General features: G+C 45.3%; 1 protein-coding gene across 3 annotated transcripts in view; it reads right to left on the bottom strand.

Annotated features, from left to right (window-relative positions):
- The window catches only part of LOC141073477 (probable ATP-dependent RNA helicase ddx6), a 55,052-nt gene extending 40,626 nt beyond the window's left edge, over positions 1 to 14,426 (bottom strand). The window contains exon 1 of one of the 3 annotated variants that reach the window (XM_073560712.1): positions 14,177 to 14,426. The gene's annotated coding sequence lies outside the window, so the exon portion shown is untranslated. The remainder of the gene's footprint in view (positions 1 to 14,176) is intronic. The other 2 variants (XM_073560710.1, XM_073560711.1) reach the window with 2 other exon arrangements.
- Between the last annotated feature and the right edge of the window lie 234 nt (positions 14,427 to 14,660).

The raw sequence follows: 14,660 nt of genomic DNA, 5'->3' as shown, positions 1-14,660 counted from the left end.
TCTAATATGGATGAAATCTTTAACTCTCAGCTTCAAGTATCCAAAGGTCACACAAGTACCAGCAATGATGGAAGACAAAAGGATATCACCCCCAAATATTTACCAATTATGGATAAAAGCTCTTCCTTTGGCCAACTGTGATAAAGCTTGCTGTTTCAGAAAGGTCATATCCTCAGAGGGTGAAAACCCCATACTAGAATGTGGTCACACAAGCGAGACCCAACTGACTATCAAAACAAACATTTACAGACGAGTGAATGATCTGAAGTGTGACATTATGTAACAATACCACCACATCAGCTGCCCAAACCACATGTAGCAGAAAATGTGCGCTAAGGCTAGCTTCACACTAGCGTTTTGGACCGCAGCGCACGGCCGCCGCTAAGCCCCGCCCCCTCCGGTCACCTCCGCCTAGTATCGCACACGGCTGCATGCGATCTGCACACCCCATCTTTAGCATAGGGTGCGCTGACTGTGCACTAGTAGAATTTTGCGTGCACTGCGTCCTTTTGACGGTGCTCCGAGCGCACAAAAATGCAACATGGTGCGTTCAGCGCACCGTCAAAAGCGCGCAGGGCACGCAAAATTCTACTAGCGCACCCTATGCTAAAGATAGGGTGTGCAGATCGCATGCAGCCGTGTGCGATACTAGGCGGAGATGACCGGAGGGGGCAGGGCTTAGCGGCGGCCGTGCTTTGCGGCCCAAATCGCTAGTGTGAAGCAAGCCTAAGGCTATATTTTGAGAATTGCAGTGTGCTTGAGATCTGCAGCATGTCTACTCTGCTGTGTGCACACGGTGCGGATTTAATTGCGGTTCCACAGCGTCTTTTTCCACGCGGAATTGCTTCAAATCCGTAGTGTAGTGCACAACCAATGTTAGTCTATGGGAATCGCAGACTTGATGTGCACATGCTGCGGAAAAATCCACACAAACGTAGCGTTTTATTTTCTGCAGCATGTCACTTTTCTGCAGAACTGTAGCGTTTCTGCACCCATAGACTCCCACTGTGTCAGGCAAATCCGCAGATCTAAAAAAGATCTGCTGATTTGCTGCGGATTTGGTGCAGTTTTGGGTGTCAAAAAACGCAGGAAAGGGAAGTGATGTCACAGGAGGAGTGTATGTGCTGAGTGTAGAGAAAATGGAGTCGTACCGTCGCATGGGGATCGATGTGAGGCGTATGTTGACTTAGTAAGTATGGAGTCTGTGCGTCAGTCTGTGCGTCAGTCGTGACTGATTGTAGTCGTTCGTCGGATGGGACAACTGCTCCCATCCAAATATGATGGGAGAGTTGTCCCGTGGTCAGGCGAATGACCACAATGGGTTAAAAACAAAAACATTACATACACATAACCAACATACTCACCACATACGAAGCCCTCCCTCGATCAACTGTAAATAATAAAAGAAAACCCTGGTCCGCTGTAATCCATTCTAGTGTCCCACAATGTCCTCCGGTGACATACTGCAAGAGTTAAATCGCTCCTGCAGTGATCGCTGCTCGCCGGTAGTTTCCTGCGGTTCAATGAACTCCGGGATCTCACTTTACAGTACTTGACCTGCGTGAATTGCCGTAAAGTGAGAGTCCGGAAAGTTCAATGAACTCCGGTAAACTTTCACGCATGCGCAGTCACACTGCAGGAGCTTTCTCCTGTCAGTGTGATTTGGAAGCTGTGGAGAGCAGTCACATCTCCTGATGTGACTGTTCTCCACTATAATCGTGGGACACTCGATTTTGATTGGACTACGTCAGAACAGGTGGTATATCATTTTATTTTTTGTTACAGGTGATCGAGGTGTATTCGTAAGTATGGTAAAATTCAGATCATTAAAAAAAAATTTGTGTTTTTTTCACTATAGGATTAATAATTGATCGGCGTCTTATTGACGCCTCTCCATTATTAACCTGGCTTAATGTCACCTGTCAAAGGTGACATTAACCCCTTGTTACCCCATCTCCCACCGCTACACGGGAATGGGAAGAGAGGCTAAGCGCCAGATTTGGCGCATCTTAGAGATGCGCCATTTCTGGGGCGGCTGCGGGCTGATTTGTAGCCGGGGGGGGGCAATATCCATGGCCCATTCTTCGGCTATATCAGCCCGCAGCTGTCTGCATAGCCTTTTCTGGCTAAAAAATATAGGGGGACCCCCCACGTCTTTTTTTTTTTTTTGGGAGGGGGGGTCCCCTATTTTAATAGCCATAAAAGGCTCTGGAGACAGCTGCGGGCTGATATTCATAGCCTAGGTAGATTATCCCCTTCCCAGGCTACAAAAAAAAAACCGGCCCACAGTCGCTGGCTTTCCCTCTCTGGACTTGAAAATTGTGCGGGAGCCCATGCCATTTTTTTCCCCCAAGTCCAGACAGGGAAAGCCAGTGACTGGGGGCCGATTTTTAAAGCCTGTGAAGGGCTTAAGCTTCCGAGGCTTTGAATATCAGAACCTAGCTGTCTGAAGAAAAATCATCAATCGAAATCAAGTTTTTGAACCAATGGAGGAATGGATTTGGAGAGAAACCCCAAATGAAAGTGGAAACAATTGAAAATGATGCTCAGTATTGTGTGAGGCCTGTATGACCTCCCTACAACGCCTGGCCCTCAAAAGAAATCCCACCCCACACCATTACTGACCCAATGCCAAAATGGTCATGCTGAAGGATGTCGCAGGCAGCAGGTTCACACTCAGCACATGTGACAGAGTGTGGAGACGCCATAGAGAGCGATCTGCTGCCTGCAACATCCTTCAGCATGACCGGTTTGGCATTTGTTCAGGAATGGTGTGGGGTGGATTTTCTTTGTAGGGCCACACAGCCCTCGATGTGCTTGCCAGAGGTAGCCTGACTGCCATTAGGTACCGAGATGATATCCTCAGACCCCTTGTGAGACCATATGCTTGTGCAGTTGGCCCTAGTCCTAATGCAGGACAATGCCAGACCTCATGTGGTTGAAGGCATTGAAGCTATGGACTGGCCCGCCCGTTCCCCAGACATGAATCCAATTGAGCACATCTGGGACATCATGTCTCGCTCCATTCACCAATGTCACGTTGCACCACAGACTGTCCAGTAGTTGACGGATGCTTTAGTCCAGGTCGGGGAGAAGATCCCTCAGGAGACCATCCACCGCCTCATCAGGAGCATGGCCAGGTATTGTAGGGAGGTTATACAGGCACGTGGAGGCCACACATTACTGAGCATCATTTTGACTTTTTTCAACTTTCATTTTTGATGACCGGGCCAATTTTTACAATTCTGACCACTGTCACTTTATGAGGTTATAACTCTGGAACGCTTTAATGGATCCCGCTGATTCTGAGACGGTTTTCATGACATATTGTACTTCATGTTAGTGGTAAAATTTCTTCGATATGTTTTGTGTTTATGAAAAAAATGGAAATATGGCGAAAATATGGAAAATTTTGCAACTTTAAAACGTTAAATTTTTATGCCCTTAAATCAGAGAGAAGTGTCACATAAATTTCTTAACAAATAACATTTCCCACATGTCTACTTTACATCAGCACAATTTTGGAAATAAACTTTTTTTGTTAGGAAGTTATAAGGTTTAAAAGTTGACAAGCAAGTTCTCATTTTTACAACACCACTTTTTTTTTTTTTTGGAACCACATCATATTTAAAGCCATTTTGAGGGGTGTACATGACAGAAAATACCCAAAAGTGACACCATTCTAAAAACTAGATCCCTCAAGGTGCTCAAAACCACATTCAAGAAGTTTATTAACCCTTTACATGCTTCACAGGAACTAAAGCAATGTGGAAGGAAAAAATTAACATTTAACTTTTTTTTTGCAAAAAAATTACTTCAGAACCAATTTTTTTTTTATTTTTCTCAAGTGGTAAAAGAGAAAATAAACCACAAAATTTGTTGTGCAATTTCTCCTGAATACGCCAATACCCTATATATGGGGGTAAACCACTTTTTCAGCGCACGGCAGAGCTCGCAAGGGAAGGAGCGCCGTTTGACTTTTTCAACGCAGAATTGGCTGCAATTGAGATCAGATGCCATGTTGCGTTCGGAGAGCTCCTAATGTTCCTAAACAATGGAAACCCCCAACAAGTGACTCCATTTTGGAAACTAGACCCCTTAAGGAACTCCTCTAGATGTGTGGTGAGCACTTTGAACCTTCAAGTGCGTCACAGAAGTTTATAACGTAGAGCCGTGAAAAGAAAAAAAAAATTTTTTTTTTCCACAAAAATGATCTTTTCGCCCCCAAATTTTTATTTTTACAAGGGTAACAGGAGAAATCATACCCCCACAGTTGTTGTGCGATTTGTCCTGATTACGCTGATACCCCATATGTGGGGGTAAACCACTGTTTGGGCGCACGGCAGAGCTCAGAAGGGAAGGAGCACCGTTGACTTTTTCAATGCAGAGTTGGCTGGAATAGAGATTGGACGCCATGTCGCTTTTGGAGAGCCCCTGATGTGCCTAAACAGTGGAAAAAACCCACAAGTGACACCATTTTGGAAACTAGACCCCTGAAGGAGCTTATCTAGATATGTAGTGAGCACTTTGAACCCCCAAGTGCTTCACAAAAGTTTATAAACGCAAAGCCGTGAAAATTAAAAAAAAATTTTTTTACCTCAAAAATGATTTTTTTAGCCCGCTATGTTTTATTTTATCAAGGGTAACAAGAGAAATTGGACCACAAAAGTTGTTGTGCAATTTGTCCTGAGTACGCTGATACCCCATATGGGGGGGGGGGGGGGGACACCACTGTTTGGGCGCAAACATAGTGATCAAAATGAATGAATGGAATCTGCCGGCCGGAGCCTGCAGATTCCGGGCGGGCGGACTGCAAATGCGTCCCCCATTTTCTCTGGATCCAAGATGGCGGCGCCCACCGGAGGAAGCCGCAGGGACCCAGGACCACCGGGAGGTACGGGGGGGGGGGGGGGTAAATCGGGGACCTTATTTCTCTCTCCTCTGATGTGCAATCACATCAGAGGAAAGAGAAACTAAATACAAAATCGCTGCTTTTTTTGCGGTCGCCGTTATAGGGTTAATAACGGCGATTGCAAAAGCGGGGTTGGTAAAAAACGACCCGAATCATGTTCTCTGGGGTCTCAGCTACCCCCCGGCAGCCAAGACCCCGGAGAAAATCCGACACTGGGGGGGCACTATTTACTTTCTCCACAGCGCCGTGAATTAACGGCGCTGTGGTTTAAGTACCCTTAATTACCGCCGTTAAAAGGCATATCGGCAGTCGTTAAGGGGTTAAACATAACTATTATTAATTTTAAAACGTATTGCAAGGATCATAATGCGCTGTGATTTTTTATTTTCGATAAAGATCTTAAGCAACGTTGGAGGTCGGTACGAGATCGATTCCAAAAAATACAAAACAATATTGGGAAGAGTGGTTCATCACCGGCCAAAATCCACTTTAGTCTCTATGACAACTTGAGTTTTTTGATAACCAGCAGAACTTTGAGAAGGCGATTTGTTAGATATGATTTGAATGTCGTAATGACTAAAAAATTGAATTAATGCTGAAGACTTGTTTTTTTGGTTTTATCACAGCACTGAAGGAAACATTTCGGCTCCTGAGCACGCAGAAGACAGTAGCCAAGAGCTAGCAGGAACCACTCTGATTCCATGGATGGATCTTCATTCTGTGGATCTAACTATCCATCTAATTCTGTTGTCGGTTTGGCCGAGTCATCTTCAGGGACAGCATCTTGTTCTGCGCCCCAAAATGCTCCCGCCACAAACACAGAAAGAGCTGCCAATCCAGGGTGGCATTAACCGAGCCACAGCCCAAAAAAAGCAAATCCCCCCAAAAATGGATGAGACAACTAAAAGGGGTAAATGACACGATCGATCTCATAAACAAATCTTCAAGGGAAGATTACTTGGATTTATTTGGTGCCAGTATATCCAGCAAGGCTCGGTTAATGTCACCGGAAAGGCAGACAAAGTTCATGACAAGTGTGCATGCTCTACTATCGGCATTCGAAGACCCTGCACCGATCGCAACATTACCGGACATTGTCATGGGGGTCACACAGTGTGCGGGCAAGGCCTCTGCCTCCACCACCACAACAGCGTGATGACCGGCCGCTATCAGCGGCCTCCAATAAAATATTCCTACTACTGTGATTTCCAGCTCAGGAGAGGGAGGCCACACCCCAGCTTGCACAGAATGCAAAAATACAAAGAAAAAACACAAATTGAGCTTAATTTCTTTGTATTTAAATTGTATTTAAAGGCTTCCCCTGACTGGTGTCCAGTGGTTGGGACCCGGTCCTTGTCTGCCCTTGTTCACACAGACGTCAACTTTGACACATAAGGTTATTAATACTAGACAGTGTAGGACCGCCCCGACCACAGAGTCACCTTGTCGATGGTGGGACGGCTTTTATGCTATGTTTGATCAAATACAGTATTACTAAGAACTCTGTATGATTTAAATGCACTTTTGCTTTTTACTTATATAATTATAGCCGGGCTTTTTTCATTTTGTCTTTTGTAGGTTTTGTATGCTTTTTGGCCATGTGAACATGCATTTATATGCTGCATGTGTACCAACTCAAACCAAGGTCAATTTTTGTGTTTTTACCATTTTAAATTAGTTGAAAGGGTCAAAGACAAGCAATAAGGCAGGTACATGATGATAAAGTCTGCCATAAAGTTCAGCGTTGCCTCCACCAGACCTGCTTACACCTGTTTGAGACCATATTCGTTCTTGTAAGGCAACAGTCTTGTTTGTTGCACCAATTAATTAATTTTGAAACATTTATATATTTTTTTAAAAAATAAATTACTATATGTTGGTCATAAAGTCTTTATCGTTTTTGGAATAAAGTTATAATTTCAAAATTTCATGGAGTATTTTTTGAACTATATCATAAGGGGTATATACCATTGCTCTTTGGATAAAGAACAAAGTTTGCTATGAGGCTTTCCAAAATGGAGATTGAGAAGAGGCTGGACCAGGAAATTACATCACTTTTTTTTTCTTTTTGAATTTTCTTCTCTTTATTTTGGCTTTACAAAAATGCAGACAAATCTGCATGAAAAACGTAAGCAAAACCGCATAAAAAACGCATCAAATCAAAAACTGCATTAAAAAAAAAAAATGTATAAGAAACGCATAGAATCAGAACAAGAACGGCGCAAAAAATGCACTAAAACTGCACCTATGGTTTGTGCCAGGACATGCAGTTTTTGTGAAGAAAATTCTGCACACAAATCTGCACAGCCTTACCCATAGAAAGAAATGAGAAAGTGCAAAAACACAATATACGGATTACTGAGACTAAGGCTGAGTTCACACGTGGCTTTTTTTGCGTTTCCGCGGCGGTTTTAACCGCACGATTTTGCCGCGAAAACGCGAATAAGCATCCCATGCATTCCTATGGGATTCCGCAATGCTGTGCTAATGCTGCGGTTTTTACCGCGACGGAATCGCTTCGCGGTAAAAACCGCAGCATGCTCATTAATTTGCGGAATCGCGGCGATCCTGCACACATAGGAATGCATTGTTCCGCTTACTTCCCGCATGTGGCTGTGCACACCATGTGGAAAGTAAGCAGAACAATTGCGGATGGTACCCACGGTCCGGAGGAGAGGAGACTGTCCTCCGGGCTTTGGGTACCATATCCCTGTAAAAAATAGAATTTAAAAATAAAAAATATTGTTATTCTCACCCTCCGACGTCTTCCCGCTCTCGTTCCCAGTAGTCCTTTGCGAAAATGCCCGCGATGGCGTCCGTTCTCACGGGATCACGAAGTCTCGACGTCATCGCGAATTACCACGAGAACGGACGCCATCGCAGGCATTTTCGCAAAGGATTACTGGGAACGGCTGCGCGGGACGTCAGAGGGCAAGAATAACAACATTTTTTATATCCTATCTTTTATTACTGATGCTGCATAGGCAGCATCAGTAGTAAAAAGTTGGTCACACTCGTCAAACACTATGTTTGATGAGTGTGATCAAACTGTCAGTTCTCAAGTCCCAGATTACTGAGAGAGAGAGAGAGAGAGAGAGAGAGAGAGAGAGAGAGAGAGAGAGAGAGAGAGAGAGAGAGAGAGAGAGAGAGAGAGAGAGAGAGAGAGAGAGAGAGAGAGAGAGAGAGAGAGATAGATCCGTCCGGGCATGTCGGCGGACGCCAAAAAAACGGATCCAACGGATAGCCATCCGTCAAGGTCCGCCGGTAATGCAACTCTCAAAAACGGAAGCGTGAAACAGGCCTAAGCAGATGTCTCTCACAGCGAGTCACAGACCTCTACACTAGGATATAAGGAAGAAGGAGCTAACCAACCTGAGGTGTGTGCAGGAGAAGCCGGAAAAACGAGAGGTAAACAAAGCCTAACAAGTGTCTCAGTAAGACTAGGTGCAGAGGAGCGGATTTGTCATCCGAGGAAAAAAAAAAAAAAAAAAAAAGTGATCTAATTCTCTCAGATGAGAAGACAAAAAAAATTCCTCCATCTGCTCCATTCTGTGGAAATTGTGCTGCACCTACATGTCATCTGAGTGCAGCCTGATTGTTTCCATGGACTCACTGACTTGGATTGCCAAGTGTGATCCCAAGGTCAAACTCAGGCATGCTATTTTTCCCCTGAGACCAGAATCATCCAAGAAAACAGAAGTTGGACAGGTACACAACCCCCATAGAACAATATTGGTCTGGGTGAGACGATATTGTCAGATCGCACTCAGACCGATAACACTGGTATACAGTAATTTTGCTGTCAGTTGTCTGAACAGTTTTATATTAAATTTATGGTGCCGATTAAGTATATGACCATTTTTGCCAGATTGGCTCTAAGTTTGAGAGATTAATAATTACAGTAGAATCGTGGCTTCAAATAGTCACTTTAATAGCATTGTAAACCTACAAACTGAAATATAAAATTTATACGGGATATTACTAGTGCTGAGCGACTGTGCTTCGAAAAGGCGTTATCCATACTCGGGTGCAAACAGTCTCTCCGGTGTGCTCGAGTACTACATTCAAGTCGCTGCAGCTGGATGTATCGCCAGCCCTGCTGCCCCTGCCCCAGCACAGCTGCCACCACCGCAGAGCCCACCTGCCCCAGCACATCTGCCCCAGCACATCTGCCCCAGCACGAGCCTGGACAACTGAATGACCCCTGTGACTACTTCTCCACCTGTGCTGGATCCCTTCCCAGGTAAGCTGAATTCGGACTGTAAGACGGACCCCCATTTGACACATTTTTTTTTCCCTACTGAAAATTGGGGTGCGATATATATATATATATATATATATATATATATATATATATATATACACACATATACACACACACATACATACATCATTGTGACAAACATATGTATTTATATTTCACAGAGTTCTTCATAGCAGAATAGCCGCTAATTAAATTGCCGGCTTCTATCAAATCCTTCCCCAACCCGACATGAAATGACCCATGGTTTACATTCAGTAAAGCATTTCATTTTTTTTTTATATGTCCCTGACTAATAATTAGATGAGGGTTTGTGTGCAAAATTTGGGAGTTGTAGTTGTTATTTTAAGGGGTTAATTCGTTGTTACAAAATGGGTGGGCTTCCCTTTGCCCTATATTGGTGGCGAGTGGGTTAATCTAACAAAGGGTTAAAGTCACAATTCGATTGTAAGGTGACATTAACCCTTTGTTAGATTAACCCATTCGCCACCGCTACAGGGCAATGGGAAGCCCACGCATTTTTTTATAAACGAATTAACCCCTTAAAATAACTACAACTCCCAAATTTTGCACACAAACCAGCATCTAATTATTAGTCAAGGACATATAAAAAAAAACATGAAATGGTTTACTGAATGTAAACCATGTGTCATTTCATGTCGGGTTGGGGAAGGATTCGATAGAAGCCGGCAATTTAATTAGCGGCTATTCTACTATGAAGAACTCTGTGAAATATATATATATATATATATATATATATATATATATATATATCTCAATGACTTGTGGATATATATATGCATTCTATGTGTCTATATCTATTATTTCGTTTCTGTTATAAACCCTGTCATAGGGCTCCATTATATGTCCATTTTGCAAGGCGGCGAGAAAATCTCGCCATACGGATTGCATACGGATGCAGACATGCGCAAAATACGCAACCACAGCTTGCTTACGGATGACCTACGGAGCACTACTTAGGGGTCATTCATCCCTATTACGCCTGTAAACTACGGACCGTATTAAACTACGTACTATTAGGCCGATTAGTGTGACCCCGGCCTAATAGTATCATCTGCACCTGCCCTAAAGCCAAGGGCACACTATTGGCAACAACTGTCAGCATATACACGCTACAAAAAAGGGTAGTTTCTTGTGTTTTCCTATACAGATATATGTGGGAGCATCCAGTGTTTGTTGCAAAAGTAAAAACAAATTTTCCCCTCTTAAATACAGGACTTCTGGATAGGGGATAACTTCCAAACTTTGAACAACCCCTTTAAGATGTCTGCACCACACTGAAGAGTGCACTGAACCATGCAAAGCACTCCCAGCTAAACCAGTACACCAGCCTTCAAGAAACAAACACACCAGACTGAGGAGGGGCAGGATACTGGCATGTGACTAGTCCTGCAATACCGCACCAACATGATGTGTCAGTACTCTGAATTTCCAAAATAAGAGGGTGACTGCAGTATACATACAGTAACCTCCCAGGATGCAAGTTTGTAGGCGGAGTCACAAAAGTACATGTGGGTGTGGCCTGAAGGATATTTACAATCCAAGATTGCAAGTGAGCTTGTCCTGGACAAACTAGTGAGGAGCTCAGTCTAGGTCAGTGGGTGCAGCTACCCACCTGTAAACACGCATCTCCGACATATCAGTGGGGGAATGAAGGACTGGGCATGCTGAATTTGAACATGCCTGATCCTTTTGTTCTTGAGATATAAGCCACCAGATCTCCTCTCGCCATTTAGAACATATGTGCACTCAGCCAAGCCAAGTGTGCATGTGTAAGCAAGGATGTGGTGGCAGAGAAATTAAGAAGTCACCCCTAAGGAATGACGCCAGCAGGAGACAGTGGGCACAGTGCTTTATGACTGGCATTTCTCTATCCCTACACAGACTACTTGAATAGATCGTGAACAATTAAACCACGAATCTTAAGACGTAAAGACGTTCTCAGGACAAGACCATATTATTGTTTCAGCGCGCTTTCCTCCCCTTCTTCCAAGAGCCATAACTTATTTATTCAGCAATTTAACAATATGCGGAGCAAGTTGTACTTCTGAATGTCGATGATTACAGGAATACCAAACTAGTTTATTTTCCCCTCTAAGGCTGAGTGCAGATGGACTTTTTAGCCCTGCGGATTTTTCCGCGCAGAATGGAAGAAATCCGCAGGTCAAATGACCTGCACTTTTCCTGCGGATTTCTTCCATTTTTAATGTGGTTTTTGTGCGGTTTTCCACTGCGGATTTGGAGACAGGGGAGGTGGAAAACCGCACAAAAGCAGTAACATGCTGCGGATTTTGTACCGCAGGAAAACCGTGCGGAAAAATCCACAGCGTCTGCACAGCGGTTTTTTTTTTTCATTGACTTTAAGGCTACTGTACATCACAATGCGGATATGCAGCGTTTCCGCGCGGAAAAATCAGCTGCGGAACCGCTGCAAATCTGCATCGTGTGCACACAGCCTTAGATTTTAGTGGTAAAAAAAAAAAAAAAATGCTTTGTTGCCATTTTTGGATCCCAGTAACTTATTTTGCGGTGGCTGGAGCTATGCAAGAAATAGTTTTGGTTGGGTCGAGTTGCAATTTTCACTGATAACATTTTGGGGTAGATAAAACATAACGATTACCTTTTATTGCATTATGTGGGGCATTGTGATGACTCAAAAACACAAACCTGACAATTTGAATTTTTGGCATTTGACGCATACTTTAAGTAATTTAATATTTTAATACACCAGACTTTTATGTAAGCTGCAATGCCAAATCTGCTTATATTAAAATGTTTAGATTTATTTTAATACTAACAAGAAAAATGTTTTGTCCCATTAGAGTTCTTGATCCTGTGAATGATTGCTTATGCTATATACTGCAATAGCACAGTATGGTAGTATATGCCATAAATGAATCAAAGGTCTATGAAGCTTAGCCATAGCTGAACTTCAGAAAAGTACCAAGATGGCAATGACACAGACCTTCAGCAGACAATTCGTCATCAGTGCCCACAAGGGCCACCAGTGAGCATGCACACCAGTGATCGTGCTATTAAAATGCTGCTGTCAAGAGATTTAAAGTGCATGGAAATACTGAACCAGGAGTGATGGCAGCTAGAGCAGATTGCTGCTGTTCTCAGCAGATGCTGAGTATGTGGTACAGCTGGCACCTGCTCCATATGGACAGTGTGCACAGCTCCCGAGCCTACTTCATACAGGCACACCCCGTCAGTGACGTACATGTTCAGCAGGGGGTGCAAAGGAGTCAAATTGTAAAGTGCTTGTCTAAAGAAAAAAGCACCTTTGCAATACAGCTTTTAAAACTTATGATAAAAAAAAAAAAAAAAATGGAGGGGATTTGTGATCCTATAGCGGTGGCATGTCTGCTAATCAGGGAGCAAGCACTTGAAAGCAGTCTACCATATAGTGTGTGATCTCTGAAGCTGGCCAGATCACTGTGCACATCAGATTCTGATAACAGCATGGGACCTCTCCTGGTGATAACATGACTGGCAGTGATCTGGTGATCCCTACTAGTCCAGCTCTTTTAGAGAACCGGATTATTCAGCTCTGCCCATTAAAAAGGTCATTGCTCTTTTGGACCCAAACTGACACCTATTAATAACTGTTCAGCCGCAAATTAACACATTTTTTAGTAAAATTAATAGCATCCGATGTGGTGGATTCCACATACCTTCACGCATTATTCAGGGTGTGCTTACTGTCTAATAGGACAGTGAGAGCCATTATTTAGAAACAGCAAGTGCCACTCATCGCCCCCCCCCCCAGGCCGTGAGCCCGACCCCACTCATCGCCCCCCCCAGGCCGTGAGCCCGACCCCACTCATCGCCCCCCCCAGGCCGTGAGCCCGACCCCACTCACTGGCCAAGATCAGGCTAGGGCTCCCAATTATATTCTTAAACTTTCTTTTTTCCTTTTAGGCTATGTGCACACGGTGCGGATTCTGCTGCGGATCCGCAGCGTTTCAGGTGCGTTGTACAGTACCATTGTTTTCAATGGTAAACTGGAAAATGCTGTGCACATGCTGCGGATTTTTCCGCGCGGGTTACAATCCGCAGCATGTCAATTCTTTGGCTGTGTGCACACGCTGCGGAAAAGGTGCGGATTCATCCGCGCGGATTTTGTACAATCCGCAGGTGAAACCGCAGGTCAAAAGACCTGCGGTTTTACCTGCGGATTGCTCTGCGGTTTTGCCCTGCGGTTTTTCATCTCCTCAATGGAGGAGATGGCAAACCGCAGGAGAATCCGCAGAAAGAATTGACATGTCAATTCTTTCTGCGGATTGAAAACCGCAGATAATCCGCGCGGAAAATTCCGCACCGTCTGCACTGCGGTTTTTGATTCCCATAGGGAATCATTGTACTGTACACCGCAGCAGAAACTGCTGCGGGTCCGCAGCGGCCAAAACCGCTGCGGAACCGCAGCAAAATCCGCAGCGTGTGCACACAGCCTTTGTGCGGATTCCGCAGCGGTTTCACACCTCATCCATTATGAGGTGTGAAATCGCAGGCTAATCCGCAGGGATTTTACAAAATCCGCAGCACCTAAGAACTACATGGGCACATAGCCTACATCTAATAACTGCACAAACAGATACTATACACATAGGGGAAGTCATTTCTGAGCAGGAGATCCCAAATAACCCAGTTAACCCCTGCCGCCCCGACAAGGATCTGCGCTCCCAGCACCATCCCGCTACAAGGCCTCATTCACAGCGCACCTCTCCGCCGAGACCTCCCAGCACGCAGACCCTCCGGGGGCGCGACCAGCGGCCATGACCAGGTCTCTGCGCCCCCATTACAGCCGGCAGACCAGGCCGGAACCCCCGTCACACTGGTCGCCCCCCGCACGGTAAACACAGCGGCCTCCAGCCGACACCACAGCGCCAGCACCGCGGCACTTCCCCGTCAGTCATCCCGCGGGGCTGAGGGAAGGCCGCGTCCTGCCCCCACCCGCTCCCCTCCACCGCAGGCCTCACCGCACGCACCCGCGGCCACAGCACTTCCGATTCCTCACCGCCGCGATGTCCTCGTCTTCACACCGGGCCTCGTTGTTGATGGATGATTTCTCGCTAGGAATTCTCTGTTTATGTTTTCTTTATTTTCCTCTTTTTTTGTTTCTTCTCCGTGCGTTTTTCTAAGTCGAAGCTCCAAAATGGCTTCCTTCCTCCTTTAAACCCTCCCCGCGCCGAGCGTCCGGATCCTTCCGCTGTGAGGTAAAATCATTGCATTACTGCTCGTCACCAGAGGTGTCACTGCGCGCACTTTTTTCTTCAAGGAAACACTTCCGGGTGACCGGCGGCGGCTGGGCGGGATACCGGGGTGACTGGCGGTAGCTGGGCGGGATACCGGGGTGACTGGCGGCAGCTGGGTGGGATACCGGGGTGACCGGAGGCGGCTGGGCGGGATACCGGGGTGACCGGAGGGCAATAGCTGCTCTCCCGTTAGCGCTAATGCTTCGCC

The sequence above is a fragment of the Dendrobates tinctorius genome, unplaced genomic scaffold (genome assembly GCF_039654945.1).
Source record: "Dendrobates tinctorius isolate UK_male_01 unplaced genomic scaffold, ASM3965494v1 ptg000303l, whole genome shotgun sequence".
NCBI classification, from domain to species: domain Eukaryota; kingdom Metazoa; phylum Chordata; class Amphibia; order Anura; family Dendrobatidae; genus Dendrobates; species Dendrobates tinctorius.
This window is presented reverse-complemented; position numbering and strand designations above follow the sequence as displayed.